We start from the raw sequence: 19,510 nt of genomic DNA on the forward strand, positions 1-19,510 counted from the left end.
AGGCAGCTAGGAATATCTCAGTAGAAGTCTTGAGAACCAACTGAACTAATCTCATATGTTTATATCTTAAAACTACAACTTTAAAAAATTCTGAAAACCCGAAGAATACACAAACACAGATTCATGAGCCATCAGAGCAGTGGCATCAGGATACACCGTGTGGCTGGAGGAGTTACCTCTATGTGTTCATGACAGAATAAAAGTGAAAAGGGTGAAGAACCTCTTAGTGATACAAAAAAAGAGCGTTGACCTTATGGACCCCCAGAAAGAACAGGGGCAGCTGCTTGTTTGAGAACAGCTACATAAGAGGGAACTCATCGAGGATCAGAGAAAAGAAAGAAAAGGTTAATTATTTAGGACAATTTTTGTGATCTAAAGGGACGTGGACTTCTACATGGTTGGCCCAAGTTGGCAAGCAGAGAGGAACTTGGATACAGTGGTCCTGTCAGGAACAGAGGATAATTCAGCTGGAATATAGTTTGTTGCGTGATTCTCAGCTGAGTCTTGTAGAAGATTGGTGGCCTGAGTACGAGTTTCGTGGAGTGTCAGAAACTTGTGACAGTCATCAGTTCGCATGAGAACCTATGTTAAAGGTGAAAAGGGGAGAAAGAAATAGGAAAAAACCTGCATTTGAAAGAGAATGGTCTTCCCCCTCCAGGATCTTTAAATCTCTAGTTCTGACTTGTCTTTTTGAAATAATATTTTTTTAAAAATTGACTATTTATTTCCTTACCAGTGCTCTCTCATCATAGTTTCTGGTTCTCATCCCCACATATCCATTTTATTGTTTAGGGTTTGGAATAGGATTGGCAAGTGGCACAGAAACCATGCTGACCTGAAGTTCAGTAAGGGGAATCTTAGGCCATTTGGGCTGCTATAAGAAAATGCCATAAATTGGGTGACTTACAAATATTTCTCATGGTTCTGGACACTAGGAAGTCCAGGATCATGGAGCCAGTATATTCGGTGTTTGGTGAAGAAGTCATTTTGCTGTGTCCTCATATGGTAGAAGAGGCAAGCTAGCTCTCTGGGGTTTCCTTTATAAGGGCACTAATTCCATTCCTGAGGCTGCACCCTCATGACCTAACCCCCTTCTCAAAGGCCCCACCTTCTAATACTCCTAATACTAATACTCCTAATACTTTGGGGGGTAGGATTTCAACATATGAATTTGGTTGGGGACATAAAACATTTCATCCTGGTCCCCCCAAATCCATATCCTTTCACACACAAAATGCATTCATTCTATCCCAATAGCCCCTAAAGTCTTAACTCGATCTGGCATCAACTTGAAAGCTGAAGTTCACAGTCTGACCTACATATCATCTAAATCAGATATGGATGAGATGACTCATCCTGAGGCAAATTACTGTCCAACTATGAACATGTTTCTGTGCTTCCAAAATATAATAGAGGAATGATAGGCATTCTCATTCCAAAAGGAGGAAATGTAAAGAAGGGAGGCATAACAGGTTCTGAGCAAGTCCAAAAATCTTAAGACCCATTGAGGTGGAGTCTGCTGTCACAGCTCCATTGGGTCTTGCCTTAGTGGGGACTCCCCGCCTGGATGGTGCCTTCCAGCCTCCAGGATTTCCATCCTTTGAAATCTCGGTGGAACGAGTCATGCCCCCTGGTTTCGGTCAACTTAGTGCAGCGGAGATGACTCCTTAAGGATGCTGCTTTGGTTTATCAAAGTGGTGCTACCATGGTTTACCACGTGTGCCCCCAGAGGGGGTGACATCTCAGTCCTTGCTGAATCCTGGGGCAGCCTGGGAGCAAGGCACCAGAATGTAGGGAGCAGAGCCTTGAAATTGTTCTGTCCCATGGGCTCTTGCACTCTGGGCTGGTGATGAGAGGAACAGCTCCGGGAGAGCTGTAAAATGCTTTCAGGGTCATTCTTCTAGTATCTTGAATACTAGGTCCTGGTTTCTGTTTCGAAGTTCCCACTGTCTTGACGAATACCTTCTAGCTTCTGCTGAAGAGGTCGGTCTGTATTACTTTATTAAATTTGGCCACATCCTTTGTGCTGTCTCCCAGATAAACTTGCCAATTTTTTGCAAGACAGATAAACTGAGAATTTTTCCAATTTTTAATTCTGCTTCCCTTTTGGTTAACAGTTACATCTTTAAGGCATTTTTCTATGCCTGTTTTTTACTGTGAGTGTTCATGAGAAACCAAGCCGCTTCTTCAATACTTTGCTTGGAAAATTCCTCAGCCAAATACTCGATTTCATTGCTCAAAAGTTGTACTTTTCACAGAACACAAGGACATGAACACAATTCAGCCAAGCTCTTTGCCACTTTATAGTAAGGATCGCCTTTCCTCTAGTTTCCAATAACACATTCCTCATTTCCATCCAAGACCTCTCAGAATAGCCTTTAACATCCATACGTCTACCAACATTCTGTTCATGACTACTGAGGTATTCCTTAAGAAGACTGAGGGTCTCCCTACAGTTCTCCAGATTTGCCTTCCATAGTCTGTTCATGGCAATTCAGGCTTTTTTTAATGCGCACCTCCGGATTCTTACAGACTATGCCCATTAGCGAGTTCCAAAACTCTTCCAAATTTTTAGACTATTATCACAGTGGCACCCTCATTTCTTAGCACGAGTTTTTTTTGTCTTAGTCCTTTTAAGATGCTATTACAAAATGCTATTGCTTACACTGGTTAGCTTATAAATAGCCAACACTGATTTCTCACAGTCATGGAGGCTACAGTTCACGATTGGAATGCCTGCATGGCTGGGTTCTGGTGAAGACCCCCTTTTGGGCTTTAGATTGTCTTCTCTTTGTGTCTTTATGTGGTTGAAGGGGCAAGCCAGCACTTTAGGGTATTAATTCCAACCATGAAAGTTCTGCCCTCTGACTTAATCACATCCCATATTAGGGACTGCCTCCTAATATCATCGTATTGAGGATTATATTTCAATATGTACATTTTGGGGGTCACGCAGCAGTCAGACCATAGCTAGGTGTGCTGCTGAGTCTTTAGCAGCAGTGATACTGCCCAGAAAGGAATGGTATTGTTTAGAAAGAGCAGGTGCCTTTTTGAATCATTCTTACCCCATCAAATTCTAACTGACCTATTCACAGTTTCCACTGCTTTTTACTTCTTTCTTTTTACACCCTTCATTCCATCAGAGGATTTAAAAAATTTTTTTTATTTAATTATTTGACAGAGTGAGTGAGCAAGCAAGCAAGCAAGCAAGCACAAGCAGGGGGAGCAGTGGGGGAGAGGGAGAAGCAGGCTCCTTGATGAGTAGGGACTCCAATTTGGGGCTTGATCCCAGGATCCCAGGATTGTGACCTGAGCTGAAGGCAAACGCTTAACCAACTGAGACATCCAGGTACCCCTCCATTGGAAGATTTAAGATGAATTAAAAACAAAACAAAAATATGAACAAACAGCAATAAAACTCTACAGCCAGCACAGTTCATTAGAAATTTCTGCCATGGGGCACCTGGGTGGCTCAGTGGGTTAAGCCTCTGCCCTCAGCTCAGGTCATGATCTCAGAGTCCTAAGATCGAGCCCCGCATCGGGCTCTCTGCTCGGTGGGGAGCCTGCTTCCCTCTCTCTCTCTCTGCCTGCCTCTCTGCTTACTTGTGATCTCTGTCTGCCAAATAAATAAATAAAATCTTAAAAAAAAAAGAAAGAAAAAGAAATTTTTGCCATGATGGAAATGTTCAGTATCTGCATTGTCCAATATGGTAGCCACTAGCCACAGTGTCTATTGATTCCATGAAATGGCTAGCACAACTGATTAATTGAATATTTTAATTTAATTTGACTTAAATAGCCACACGTCCTGAATGCCTAACATATCTGATAGCATATTTCTAGAAACCTTTGGCCTCAACCAGTCTTTCCAGTTTTATTTCTTATCTCTGTACTTCTAAGCTTCTTGGTTTTTGTGATATTGTGATTTACCATCGGGTTGAGGAACATGATGGTATTACTTCTTCCCCACATCATCTTCACTTTTCCACCCCCTACCTGATGCAGTGGTCACATGACCAGGGATGCAACTTCAAGGGTCTGGTAGCAGGGATGATTCTTAAGGGTGTGATGGGGCAGGATGGACATTTACCTCATCTGACAAAATTGGGATTAGCAATGAATGCAGCTATATAGCCTGGAAGTAAAGATATCCCACCAGTTCTATACCCCTTTAACTTTACCCTGTGTGAACAGGAGTGGACTGAGGGGGAAGGACTTGCTAGACTAGTATTCCTGCCTGCAATCTAGACTAGCACAGTGCCCCAACCTAATGGTCCTTCTAAAGGTAGAAACATTTGCGTGTAAGTGGAGAGAAGGAAACACAGTAGCTGGATAAATGGCTTATGGAATAGGGAAATCCAGTATTATATCAACACCTTGAAAGAGGCTCAGAACAAGAGATGATATTGTCTTAGTCTGGGTCTATCAGGTGCCTGAAGGGGTGAAACCATATGTTGCTGATATTACTTCTGTTTTTAGAACTTGATAAGACCGAATGGAAGCCTACAAATCTGAGTGATCTTGCCTTGGGAGACATTTTTAGAGGGTGTGAGGATGGAATGAATAATTATTAATGACTGAATGGGATTTTCATAATGTGGCAATATTTTCTTTTTTAGGAGATTTTCCTCTAAAAGACTGTTCAAAGACCAGGGGGTAGACTGTGAAATTATGGTTTACAGTGTTAAAAAAAGAAACAGCAGTCCCCAAATAGAGTCCCTTGTGCTAAGTCCCATGGCCTCAAACTGACTTAATATATAACCTGATTATAGTTTCAACTTCCAGGATTGTAATGTTTTCTTTCCTTCTGTTTCTGTCTTTCTAGATTTATTTATTTATTTGAGAGAGAGAGAGAGAGCGAGAGTGCAAATAGGGGAAGGGGAAGAAGGGGGGGGGGGACAGAATCTCAAGCAGTCTTCCTGCTGAGTGCTGAGCCGAAAGCCGGGCTCGATCTTATGACCCTGACATCATGACCTGAACCGAAATCATGAGGCAGATGTTTCACCTGACTGAGCCACCCAGCTGCCCCTCCCAGGATTGTAATCTTAAACCAGTCAGTCTGGAATTTCCTGGTCAGCAGTGGTGAGGTAATCCACCTGGCAGATCCCTTCTATCCCCCATAGAAAGAGGAGGTAATCTGCTCTTTGTCTCTGCCTTCTCCTGCCTACAGCTCTTTGGAGGTCCTTTCTGTGTACTAGACGGAATGCTGTCTGATTCATGAATTGTTGAATAAAGCCTATTAGAGATTCAAATTTACCCAGTTGAATTTTTTAAAAACAATAATAAGAAATACATACTTAGGCTTTATTCCTGTTTCTGACACATAGCTCTTAAAACACATGGCATTTCCTGAGTGATAAAGGTGTCTTGTTATGTTAGTGAAGTGACTTTAGGACTGCACCTAAAAATGGGACTCATTGTCAGTAGAGCCAGCCATATTATTAAGAGATTGGGTAGAACTTTCAGTCCCAACATCTACCCCTGATCTCTCAGGAGGGAGGGATAGGAGATTAAGTTCAATTCCCAATGCCAATGATTTAATCAGTCATGGCTTTGTAATGAAGCTTCCCTAAAAACCCCAAAGGCCTGGGTTTGGGAAGTTTCTGGTTGGTAAACATATGGAGATTTAGGGAGAGTTGTGCCCTCAGAGAGGGCATGGAAGCTCTGTGCCCTTTCTCCACACCTTGTCCTATGCATCTCTTCCATCTGGCTTTTCTTGAGTCATATCTTTTTATAATTAGTCAGTAATCTGGTAGGTAAATGTTTTTCTGAGTTCTGTAGACCACTCTAGCAAATTAATTGACCCAAGGAGGAAGTGGTGGGAACCTCCAATCTGTAGCCGGTAGATCAGAAACACAGTGGTGGAAGGGGTGGTCTTGAGGGACTGAGATCCTAGCCTATGAGATCTGATGCTCTCTCCAGATAGATAGTCACAGAATTGTTTCGAGTTGTAGGACACCCAGCTCGTGTCGCAGAATTGCTTGACGGTATGGGAACCCATCCCCCAAAACAAACATTGTAATTGGGTGTTAGAATCTTAGAAATAACTTATATTTCCTCTAGCATTTATTCAGCTTGTGTCCTCCATCTGAAATGCCTTTCTGAACTTTTTTGTTTGGTGAAATCTTATTTGTTGCTTAGATTACAATTTTAATGCCATATATTTTGCTAAATTTCTCCAGCCTTTTGAGACATAATTAGTTGTTCCTTACTCTGTCCTCACAGAGTATTTTGTTCATGCTCCCAATATAACACCCGCTAAGTTGTCTTTTTTTTGCAGTTGAAATGTGTTTGTTTCTCTCCCACATATCCACTACAGATGTCAGTGGCTACTTGCGACGACTTACATTTTTTTAATATTTCAAGTTTTTATTTAAATTTTAGTTAGTTAACATATAATGTCATGTTGGTTTCAGCAGTAGAATGTAGTGATTCATCACTTACATATAACACCCGTGATCATCACAACAGTTTTCCTCATAATGCCCATCACCCGTTTAGCTCATTCCCCCCCACCTCTCCTCTAGCAACCCTGTTTGTTCTCTGTAGTTAAGAGTCTCTTATGGGGGAAAAAAAAAGAGTCTCTTGTGGTTTGCCTCCCCCCCCCTCTTTTTTTTTTCCTTTCCTCTATGGTCATCAGTTTTGTTTCTTAAGTTCCACATATGAGTGAAATCATATAGTATTTGTCTTTCTTTGAGTGACTTATTTCCCTCAGCATAATATTCTCTAGCTCCATCCATATCACTGCAAATGGAAAGATTTCATTCTTTTTGATAGCTGAATAATATTCCATTAAATGTATGTGCCTCCTCTTCTCCTCTTCCTCCTCCCTTCTCTTCTCCTTCTCCTTTGCCTCCTCTTCCTTTTTCTTCTTCTTCTCCTCAAGATTTTATTGGGGCACCTGGGTGGCTCAGTCATTAAGTGTCTGCCTTCAGCTCAGGTCATGATCCCAGGGTCCTGGGATTGAACCCTGCATTGGGCTCTCTGCTTGCCGGGAAGCCTGCTTCTCCCTCTCCCACTCCCCCTGCTTGTGTTCCCTCTCTCACTGTGTTTCTCTCTGTCAAATAAATAAAATCTTAAAAAAAAAGATTTTATCTATTTATTTGACAGAGAGAGAGAGCACACACACAACAAAGGGGAGGGTGCCACATCTTCTTGATCCACTTATCAGTTGATGGACATTTGGGCTTTTCCATAGTTTGACTATTGTTGATAATACCACTACAAACATCTACTTAAATTTAAGTTAACTAAAATGAAATGAGATTAAGAATTCATTTAATTAATTGTACCTGCCATTCCAGGTATTTGGTAGCCACATGTTGCTACCTTATTGGATAACACAGATACAGAATTTCATCATTGCAGAGAGACGAATAGTTCTTTGTCCTGAAATAGCTTAGAATTTGAAGAATAATAATGCACTTAAAAACTTACCGCCGAATTAATAGAGTACAAGTTAAATATCAGATGAATGGTATGGACATTAAGTATTAGTATAGTACTAGTGACAATGAGTGATAATAGAGATACTCATCTTTGTATCACTGGGTTGTCACTGTTTAATAAAAGGGAAGAAACGGGTGCCTGGGTGGCTCAGAGTGTTAAGCCTCTGTCTTTTGCTCAGGTCATGATCTCAGGGTCCTGGAATCAAGCCCCGCGTTGGGCTCTCTGCTCAGCAGGGAGCCTGCTTCACCCCCTCTCTGCCTTCTTCTCTGTCAAATAAAGTCTTAAAAAAAAAAAAAGGAAAAAACACTCATCCTATCATGGCTCATATCATGGTGATAAGGCTCATGTGCACATTCAAAGCCAGTATGTGAAAGGTGGAACCAAAAACCGGTTGGTGGGTTGACAAATCAGGGTGTTGGGAAGAGACTGTTCACCAGAGCCTCTTGGGATGGTAATGACTAGGGCCATGACTAAGGAGTTAGATACTGGATGAATTGGCAATTCAGAACCAAAAATTAGAGAAGATTTTTCAGGTAAAATGTGGGCACTAAGGATTTTCTTGGAGTAGTTTCTGCACCTCTGTTAAACATTTAGGAAATTAAAAGTAATTAATTAATTAATTTAAGAGAGAGAGAGCATGCGAGTGAGTGGTGGCGGAGGGGAGAAGCAGAGGGAGAGGGACAAGCGGACGGCACTGAGTGCAGAGACGGACATGAGGCTCAATCCCACACCCCCGAGACCAGATCTGAGCTGAAATCAAGAGTCAGACGCTGAACTGACTGAGCCACCCAGGCGCCCCAGTGATTAGGAATCTTAGAATGGCGTTAAAGGCGTGGTTTCTATCAGATGGCAGACAATGCTCACTAATTGTGAACTAAAACTAAACAAAATGTAAATGTAAGTTACATGTATTTACATATAAAATGGGTAAGTTATAAACCACATATACACTAGGGAGAAATATATAGGGAGAAAGTTCTGGAGTGAACTTTCTGCCAACAGGAAGTTCTCATTATTGATGGTGGAAGTAACAAATAGGCAACCAGATAAAACAATAAAGCCATATTAATATGAATAAAAGATGGAGTCCACTGATGAGTGTCTAATTCTGCTCTTTTTTTTATGGGCACATCCTTCCACATCTGAATCCACCATTTGTACAATGCTGGGAGGGTGCAGAGATATTTGTTGGATAGGGGAATGGGTGACCTCTTAACGAATGAACTTCACTTCTGGTTTTTGTAATCTGAGCCTCACTTCATTACAGCTCAGAAAGATGCTTCCAGCTACTAATTCTAGACCAGTTTCACCCCCGAATCCTGGGAGAACTTTCTTTTCCTCAGCAGAAAATCGTTCAACCGCTGTTTAACGGAGCATCTTTTGGGCACCTTGCCAACTTTTGGGGGCTTTGGGAGGTGACCTGTAGGGCCTTGTCCTCAAATAGCTTAGAATTTGATTAAGAACAACATGCTTAAAATATGGCCGCCAGTCTAATAGAGTGTACATTAAATACCAGATGAACGGTATAGAGATTAAGTACTGGGCCCATTCTGAGGAGCAAGGGATATTTTCCAGCTGGTGTGATCCAGCTGTTGTGATTAATCAGCATGAGGATGCCTAGGGGGATGGTAGCTGGGTCTGTTTTCTGAGACCTTTACTGCTGATTTAGCCATTTCAGGAATAAGGAAACTGACTCCAGTGAAAAAGTCGCAGCCTGGCTGCTGCTGCTTTTCTAGAAAACTGTTGGCAAATGGACTCTCTATTGTAATTCAACGACCAGCAGCTTGACACAACTGTCACAGATTGTCTTTTTTTTTTTTTTTTAAGCTTCTCCTGGATATGAATTAGATCTTTGGGAAGCTGCAAAAATTCCCTTAAGGTCACAAAAGTGCCATTCTGCTGCCTAATTCTTGCATATTACAAAAGGTCCCTTTATTAATTGCGTACTTGGGAAAAACACAGATTCCTATCATTTATTTGTAATTTGTGGTGATGTGAGGCAAGATCTGAATTTGAGTTGTGGTTTTGTCAGTTGCCAGCTGTATGACCTTAGCAAAGTCAATCTCTCTGGTCCTTTCTCATTTTTCTCCCCACAGGTTTCTGCTTTTAATCGTGACTATGTCAGTGTTACGTGACATCACACATGCTTTATCTGGTAGTTACTGGATATAAACACACATGTTTATCTAGTAGGTACCTGACATCACACATGCTTTATCTGGTAGTTACTGGATATAAACACACATGTTTATCTAGTAGGTACCTTTCAGCTTAATAAGGTCCAGGTTCTCTTGTTTATCTATGTTTCTTCTTTTTTTAAATAAGGGGATTTTCTGTTTCTAGCTTCTCTTTGGATATAGATTTCATTATACTATGTCCAATATAATTACCTCTGGAAGGGAGATAATTGGACCTCTGTCAGGAGCCCTACAAATAGGATCTGCACTTTTAAATACTCAGAGGGAAACACCCCTCTTAAGTTTAATGTCTACCATGAATGTGGTATGGCATAGAGACACAGGTTTCGTGAAACTGAAAGATTATCCAAACGAGGGTGGGAAGACTCCTCATTTCTTTCTTCTCCACACTCTTCCTTTTTAGTTACATCAATCTTAGTTTCTCACCAGTGTTATTTCTCGTCTTTCTGAAAATTTTTTTTAAAAACTGTTTTTGTTTTAGAGCAGATTTAGGGTTACAGCAAAATTGAAAGGAGGGTCACCCCCACATCTGCATAGCCTTTCCCACTATCAACATTCCCCAACAAAGGGGCCCATTTTTGGAACTGATAAATCCACACTGACACAACCTTATCACACAAAATCCATAGTTTACATGATTAGGGTTTACTGTTGGTGTTGAACGTTTTGTGGGTTTGGACAAATGTATAATGTTATGTGTCCCTTATTACAGTATCACACAGAATAGTTTCACTGCCTTAAAAATCCTCTGTGCTCTTTACCTGTTGATCCTTCCCCCTGCATCTAGCCTCTGGCACCCACTGATCTTTTTACGGTCTCCATAGTTTTGCTTTTTCCAGAATGTCATCTGGTTGGAATCATACAGTATGTAACCTTTTCAGATGGGCTTCTTTCTCTTAGAAATGTGCATTTAAAATTTCTCCATGTCTTTTCATGACTTGATAGTATATTTCTTTTCAGCACTGAATAATATTCCATTGTCTGGTTATACCACAGTTCATCTCTTCACCCACTGGTGGACATTTCGTTTGCTTCGAAGTTTTGGCAGATATGAATTTGTGTGCAAGGTTTTGTGTGTTCATAACTTTTGAGCTTCTTTGGATAAATAGCAAAGAGTGTGATTGCTGGATCATAGGTAAGAGTATGTTTAGTTTTATAAGAAACTGCCAAACTGTCAAACTGCTTCCGCAAATTGCTGTACCATTTTGCACTCCCACACATTTGTGTTGCCTCACATCCTAGCCCGTATTTGATGTCAGGGTTCTGGTTTTGGTTATTCTAATAGGTGTGTAGTGACATCTTATTGTTCCTTTAATTTACATTTTCCCAATGACAAATGATGTAGAGAACTTCCTTTAATACTTCTTGCAGTGCTAGTCTGCTTGCAATAAATTTCTTCAGCTTTTATCTGAGAAGGTCCTTCTTTCTCCTTCACATTTCAAGGATAATTTTCCTGAGTATAGAATGTCAGGTGGGTCGGATTTTTCTTTCAACACTTATATATTTTACCCAACTTCTTCTTGCTTGCATGGTTTCTGATGAGAATTCTGTCCATTGTAATTCTTATCCTTGTTACTTTATAAGGTAAGGTGTTTTCCTTCACTCTGCTTCTTTAAAGATTTTGGTTTTGTCTTTGGTTTTCTGCAGTTTGAATATAGTATGTCTAGGTATAGATATTACAGATATTTATCCTGCTTGATGTTTTCTGAACTTTCTGGAGCTGCGGTTTGATATATATCATTCATTTTGGAAAACTTTTAGCCAGTATTATTTCAAGCATTTCTTCTGCTCCTGTCTATTTTCTCCCTCTGGTATTCTAATTATCTGTATATTATACTTTTGATACTGTCCCACAGTTTCGGATGTTCTGGTCTTATGTTTTTAATACTTTTTTCTCTTGGATAAAGAGAAAGTTTGAAAGGTTTCTATTTGACCTATCTTCAGGTTCATAGATTCTTTCCTTGGCGATGTCCATCTACCAATGAGCCCGCTGAAGGCATTCTTCGTTTCTGTTACAGTTATTTTTGATTTCTAGCATTTTTCTTTAGATACTTTAGAGTTTCCATCTCTCTGTTTATATTATCCATCTGCTGTTGTATTTTTTTCCCCCCATTGGAGGCCTTAACATATTAATCATAGTTCTTTTAAACTCCTTGCCTGGTAAATCCGAGATTGATGTCACATCTGAGTTTAATTCTGATGCTTACTTTGTCTCTTCAGACTGTTTTTCTTGCTGCTTAGCATGACTTCTAATTATTTTGTTGAAATCTAGACATGATGTATTGGGTAATAGAAGCTGAGGTAAGTTGGCCGTCAGTGTGATATTCTGTTTTAATCTCACCAAGAGTTGGGCTACATATAGCTTTACTGTGGCTCTAGGTTCTGGAGGGTTAAACTCCTCTAATGTCCTTATTTTTGGTCCCCTCCACCCCAAGTTGTCAGTGGGCTTCCCTAAGAACTCCTCAGATAATCTCCATCTCAAAGTTTGTACAGCTATATTCCATTGTTATTCTAATGGAGGCCTACTGGTATTGTGGAAAGGTATGGGGGAGGAGAAGCATTCTATAATCTTATGACTGCCTTTCAGTCTCTTAGTGGACCTAAGAGACTGGGCTGTGAACTTCACCTTCACTAGTGTTTCTTAGCCTTTTTTTTTTTTTTTTCCCACTCCTTAGGTGACACAGGAAAGTGAGGCAGGGGTTAGGTTTGAGAAATGCAGTTTACCCAGGTGGGATAAAGCTGTAAAACAGTATTTCCCCCTGGAGAGTAGGTCTTTGTTATGAAGATTGGTCAGGGTCTATTTCATAATGGTTACTTTTCCTCTCTTCCCACTGGAAACTGGAGGGGATCTTTCTTGGCTCTTAACAGTAAGAACCTAGTGGAATCCCTAAAGATGCAAGTGTATGAACCCCTTTAAAGGTTCATACACTCCCAAGAGTTTCTCACTCTCAAGGTGGTGCATACTCTGCCTTGCACAAGTCATCAAAATTACCATGTAAGTGTTCTTACAAGTATATGGCTCCAACAGCTTCCCCTCCAGATAGGTAGATCTCGGCCATGAGTCTGAATTTGCCTGTCTTTTCAGATTTCAGATGTTAAAGAGTTACACTTTAAATAAAAAAAAATTACTTAGTTAACATATAGTGCAGTATTATTTTCTGGAGTAGAATTCGGTGATTCATCACTTAGGTACAAAACCCAATGCCCATCACAAGTACCCCTTTATTTATTTATTTATTTATTTATTTTTACAGATTTTATTTATATGACACAGAGAGAGGGAACACAAGCAAGGTCAGAGGGAGAGGGAGAAGCAGTCTTTCTGCTGAGCAGGGAGCCCAATGCGACTCTATCCCAGGAGCACAAGGGAGGTCCACCGCAGGACCCCAGGATCACTACCTGAGCCGAAGGAAGACGCTTAACTACTGAACCACGCAGGTGCCCCAAATGCCCTCTTTAATACCCATCACCCACTCAGCCCATCTCCCACTCACCTCCCTTTATCAACCCTCAGTTTTTTCTCTATCATTAAGAGTCTCTTATGGTTTGTTTCCCTCTCTCCTTTTTTTCTTTTCCCCCTTCCCATATGTTCATCTGTTTTCTTTCCTAAATTCCGCATATGAGTGGGATCATATGGTATTTGTCTTTCTCTGACTGACTTATTTCACTTATTTCACTCTAGTTCTGTCCACATCATTGCATGGATAAAGATTTACACTTTGACTTTTGTATTTGAATGGACTCTTGAAGTTAGCTGGGTTTTGCATATGTGTCCTTCTCACATGCAAATCAACCTTGGCTCTAAAATTGCACTTGGTTTTCACGCCTTTTGTTTAGGTTTATTCTAGGGAGACTTTGGGAACAGAAGGAAGGATGTGCTTTGCGTTGTAATTTGCATTTGATGAATTCTTCAGTTTCTGTTTTATTTCTTAGGCTTATGGCAACAAGTTTTTGTAATTACAAAGGGACACCCTGAAAAACGTTACAATTCCTTATGCCTGTAATTCTTAGTTTATGGTTGAGATTAAGAAAATAGGAAGGAAGCTTATGTCGTTTTCTTCCAATAGAAGAGTAGAACCTTTGGCAGTAAAAACTCTCCATTTATTCTGCTGTTTTCCCCATTTTTTTCTGTGGGATGGATTTATTCCAGAGACAGGTAAGTGACTGGCCTATTATCAAATCAGGGTGGAAGGAAGTGAATTGGCTCTCTCTGCTCCGGTCAGTGCCGGCTCCTGAGACTTGCAGGATTTCCTGTCCTTTTCCTCAGGCCATGCAGGTGTTTGCATTGTAGATATTTGTGCTGCCGTTGAATTTGTTAAACTGGATGGTTGTCCTAACTAGTAAAGCCACCCAACCTACAACCAACTGCCACCGTGTATGGTACATCTTAGAAAGTAAATTATTTAAGAATACTTTAAGGATATAAATGATATTTTAATTACTTTCTATTACAAAAAGAGAAAAATAACAAGCCAACTTATTTTGCAATTTCCCCTTTTCCCTTATATTCATTGTACTGCCTTCTTTCTTCCTTTTCTCTCTATTTTTCATATAACTGCATAGTGTAGTTAATGTGACTGATAACAAAGTAAAATTCTGGTCACACTTTGGATGTGTTGCTTTTTTCCCTATACCACCAAGAAATTCTCAGACGCCAGCTGAGTGTCCTGCCATTCAACTAGATTCTGATACTATCTTCCTGGAAAGAGCATCAGATTCTACAAGTGGAGGGCTCAGTCTTGCAAGACTGCCCTCTGCATCGGATTCCAATCCCAAGTCCAGGTTGTTACTTACGCATCTAACAGCTTGGGTATAAATCAGAGCTTCCCACAGCCCCCTCCTTGGGTTTGACCAATTTGCTAGAGTGGCTCACAGAACTCAGGAGATTGGTTACTCACTAGATTATTGGTTTATTACAAAGGATATCAAGGGATATGCATCAACAGCTGAATGAAGAAATAGTATGCTATTCCCCACCGCGTGTGGGGACCCAGCTGTGGTACATGGAAGAGTTCTGGTTCAGCAACTTGGAAGCTCTGGACCCCCTCCTTTTGGATTTTTATGGAGGCTTCGTTACAAAGGCATGACTGATTAAATCGTTGGTCATTGGTGATTGTTTCAACCTCCAGGCCCTCTCCTCTGCCTGGAAGTCAGAGGGTGGGACGGAAAGCCCTAACCATCTATTCAGGTTTGATCTCCCTGACAACCAGCAACCCCATCTTTAGAAAATTTCCTAGAGTCATCTCATTAATATAGACTCAGTTGTAGTTGTGTTCCCCACAAATTTGTATGTTGAAACCCTAAACCCCAACGTGACTATATTTGGAAATAAGACCTTAAAGGAAGCAATTAAGGCTAAACGAGGTTATAAGGCTGACCCTTGATCCAATCAACCTCGTGTCCTTATAGAAGAGGAAGACCTCCAGATCTATCTTTCTTTCTCTCTGTTTCTAGCATGTTCACAGGGGAATGGCCATGTGAAAACATAGTGATCATCTGCAAGCTAGAAAGAGAGGCCTCATTATAAACCAAAACTGATACTGGACTTCTAACCTCTAGAACCATGAGAGAATAAATATCTGTTACTTAAGCCATCTCGTCACTGGTATTTTGTTATGGCAGCCCTAGTTGACTAATACATCTAAGTTGGTGCATAGTCTTTATAATCAATATTTCAATAGCTGTAATATTGGTCACTATATCGGAGTTTCCCAGGAGATTATTGTATAGAATGCTCCTCATGGGAAATGAGATCATGAAATAAACAAAGGAACACATAAATTGTGTTCTGTGGTCAAATAAGTTAAGGAATCACTGGGCTAAACAAAATTAAGTAGTCTTCGTTTTATTATGACATTCTGGAACCTTTACTATACTAATATTCATTGTCGATCTTCAAAAATCTACATTACGTGTAGGATATTTTTTGAGCTAGTGTTCCATGGCACATGTTTCTAAAATTTTGCATTTTGTACATAGCTATTGAATTATTTTTTTATTTGGCATCCAAATTGCTTTTATTAACACATTTATAAAAGAATCAATAGATAAATTCCTTTGATCTCTTTGCAGTGTAAATTTAGGTTGGGCCTGCACTTTAAGTAAGTAAGCTATATGGAGCCCATCTAAAGGTATTTACCCTTAACTGAACTTTGCAAGCTCATCATTGATCGAATTCCCTTTTTTTTTTTTCGAATTTTTTCCCTTCTGATTGTCCATGACCTTAGAAAAGGGCCCAAATAGGGTAAGAAATAAATTTTTAAAACTTCCATGACATAATTTAAAGGCTGGGACAATGTGATTTAGATATGCTGTTTGGGGATCATAAGTCAGAGTAGTATGGGTGTGACCATAGATGGAGAAAACTAGAGTTACTCAACAATCTGAGTCCAAGAGTATGATTGTGCATGTATTTTTTTTTTTTTTTTTGAGAACTTTTGAATGTTTGGAGGTGGATAATGAGGGGTAGAGAAAGGATTATTGTGAGGTCTCTGGGGGTGGTTAAAGTGTTACAGACTTCACTGCCTCTTCCTTAGTCCTCTGTTAGGTGATGGGGCTTAGTAATATCCATACCTTTGAAACTCACAGCACACACGGACCCCAAAAGCTTTCTAAAGTCAGTAATGCACAAGGTACTCTTCTTTTCTAGTTTACCACGTTAGGGTGTTGACCACAGGAGGTGAGTCAGACATCTGCATGATCTGTATCATTTATTTCTGTATCTACAGCTGCATCTAGGTCTTTATCTAGTGCTTTCATTTGGAAGATCATGAAGGAAGCCATGCGATTAACCAAGATGATTCAAGCCACACCATGAAATGAGAACTATAAATATTCTGGTGTACAAGTAGCTTAAACATCACAATACTGTACACATACTAACAATGAGGGGAATGGGTTCTGTTCCTTTTCATTAGGAAACTTTTAATTATAAGTGGCTAAAATATAGTTTCTGTTTTAGTTCTATTCAGTTTCTTATCTTGCATTGCCAAGATTTTGATAATCCTCATTAATGTGAAGAAAATGATCAATAATTAATATGCACAATCAATCAAATTTAACTTTCACTGCCAAGTCTTTTTAATTGACTCCTTCAAGAACACTCTCCATATACCTCGGCTTCTTGTTCATTACTGGGGGGCAGCTCCTTTAATTTTCTCTCCACACACTCCATACTGAACACTTTGTATTGGGGTGTGTATTTGTGACCATCCCCATTCCTTTTATTTCACTGTCTTTGGCAGGAAGAATAACTTCATGGGGATTCTAGCTGGGCAGAAATATGAATCCTATGATTTCTAGCCATATTTTGTAATACTTATCCACCAACACTCTGTTCTAAATGATGCTGATTCATCCCAGACCTGAGGGGCAATGGTCATATTTTGTCCCATTTACACACTTCCAATTACATCTGATTGGGAACATGGCCCAAAGCAACCTGGTGTTTGGTTAGGGTAGAGAAATAATGTGTCCTGAAATTAATTTAAAAATGGGTAATTTACTGAGTGGGTTTTTGTAATGACCTGGCACCCAATAGGAAAAGGGATAAGGCTCATCTGGCTTGCAGACTCAGGGCAGTGGGATTTTTTTCTTTTTTTAAGATTATTTATTTATTTATTTGACAGAGAGAAAGATCACAAGTAGGCAGAGAGAGGTGGGGAAGTAGGCTCCCCGTTGACCAGATAGCCCGATGCGGGGCTTGATCCCAGGACCCGAGATCATGACCTGAGCCAAAGACAGAGGCTTTAACCCACTGAGCCACCCAGGCACCCTGAGTGCAGTGGGATTTTGACAGAATTCTGGGTTAGGTACTTTGCTTCTTTAGCAGTATTTGATATTGTTTGATAATTTCCTTAATGACACCTGAATGCTTTTTATTTTTTAACTTATGGCTGTTATTATGACATTATAAAAGGGTTTACTGAGATGGACTGAACCTACATTCCCTACACAATTAACATATTAACAATAGCATAAAGAGATGTAGATACGACCACAAATAATGTACTACATGAGAATGAAGAAACTTTTCTTTAAGTGTGGCAAAAATAAAAAAAAAAAGGGTCTTTATCCTGGTTCTATATGTATCTTCTTTTTTTCCTTTGCTTCTAGAACATTCTCTTTTCCCTTTCTGGAGCCCATCATAGTCTGGGTCCCAGGTTTACCTGGGGATATTTGTTGCTTTAAATTAGAATTTTTAAAAAAAGATTTTATTTATTAATTTGAGAGAGACAGAGAGAGAAAGAGAGAGAGCATGGGGGGAGGGATAGAGGGAGAAGCAGACTCCCTGCTGAGCAGGGAGCCTGATGTGGGGCTTGATCCCAGAACCCTGCCTGGGATCATGACCCGAGCCAAAGGCAGACACTTAACTGACTGAACCACCCATGTGCCCCAAATTAGAATTTTTATTCAGATCACTTCCTGATATGCAGTTGTTCTAAATTCAAAATTTAAGTGCAAAGATAATTTAAGTTGCAACTTTGACAGACAATCTGACTTTGAATTTTGGACTCTATCATATACAAACTCCATGACCTCGGATATGTTCTATCTTGACATACAAAAAGCTAAACATATTTAATGTACACAATTTAATGAGTTTTGAGATAAATACATATCCATGAAACCATCACCACCGTCTATCCCATAAACATATTCACCAGTTCCAAAAGTTTTTTGCTGTCCACTCTACTATTCTTCTTCTTCGTCTTCGTCTTCGTCTTCGTCTCTGTCTCTGTCTCCTCCTTCTCCTTCTTCTTGGTGATAAGAACACTTAACTGTTGAATGCAGTCATTGAGAGGACATTACCACTGGTTGACCCCTGAGCTAGAACAGGGCAATGGGAGGCTCCTCATCATCTACCCAGTCCTTGGAATGTACACTTTGCCCATTGTTCCCACAATGGGAGCTGTTTCAAGGACATAGCCTTGAAAGCGTAAAGTGGTGCCCAGTTAAGGCCTCTGTACTAACATTTAAGATTCTGGAAATTCATTCGTCTTGCAGCCGCCTAAGACAAGCTTTGTATGTGAGTTCCCTTGTTTATTAAACTTGCCACCTCTGAATCTGAGGTAGCCTGCTTCTGTCTTCGGTCTCTCCTCGTTCTTGGTGTATGGGGGCCTGTTTCACATTTTACCTGGGAAGCTCCCCAGAAGTTTGAGTTTGAGTTTGAGTTTTCCAACCAACATTAACATATAATCTAGTAGAAAGTTTCCTGCCGGGGCTGGGGGAGGTGGAAATGGGGAGGTACAAATCAAAGGGTACAAATTTTAGTGATAGACAATGAGTAAGTCCTATAGATCAACGGTATAGCTCAGTGTCTGTAGCTAACAGTACTGTGTGGTAAACTTACAAATATCCCTAGTGGTCGTGTTTCTCTGGATACATCAGTTTCTTCATTTCTAAAAGGGCCATAAGGATGGTGTAAGAGTGAAGATTCAACAAGACCACCCCATGTTCACCCTCAGTATGATCTCAATAAATGTTGGCTCTTAACACTAATAATGCTAATAGGACTTGTAGACGCTGTGGCCACGCTAAGGCATCTCCCTTGCTCTGGGCAATGGCAGACTCAGAGCTGCTCATTCCTTCTCTAATCTCTGCCAAGTACCTGGTCCGGCTGCCTACACCCAGGAGAAGCTTCTTTCTATATTGTGTTGCATTCTGTGGCATCTCAGCAGGATAATTCTTTTATTCTTCTTGCTTTGGTAGAAAGAAGACATTTTCCGGGTTGAGTAGGAAATGAGAAAGATCCTTTCTCTCCTGCCCTGCCCCATGACCTCACACTGCCATAAGTCGCATTGTTTCCACTCCGTATCGCACCGTCATAAACTCCCGCTTGGATGAGGTAGTGGGATTTCGTT

The 19,510-nt window shown here is 40.3% G+C and overlaps 1 long non-coding RNA gene across 2 annotated transcripts in view; it reads left to right on the top strand.

The window, feature by feature from the left end:
- LOC125092880 (uncharacterized) overlaps window positions 1-19,510 on the top strand; it is a 128,664-nt gene that overhangs the window by 84,586 nt on the left and 24,568 nt on the right. The gene's annotated exons all lie outside the window — the stretch shown is intronic.

Source organism: Lutra lutra, chromosome 2 (assembly GCF_902655055.1).
Source record: "Lutra lutra chromosome 2, mLutLut1.2, whole genome shotgun sequence".
Classification (NCBI taxonomy): domain Eukaryota; kingdom Metazoa; phylum Chordata; class Mammalia; order Carnivora; family Mustelidae; genus Lutra; species Lutra lutra.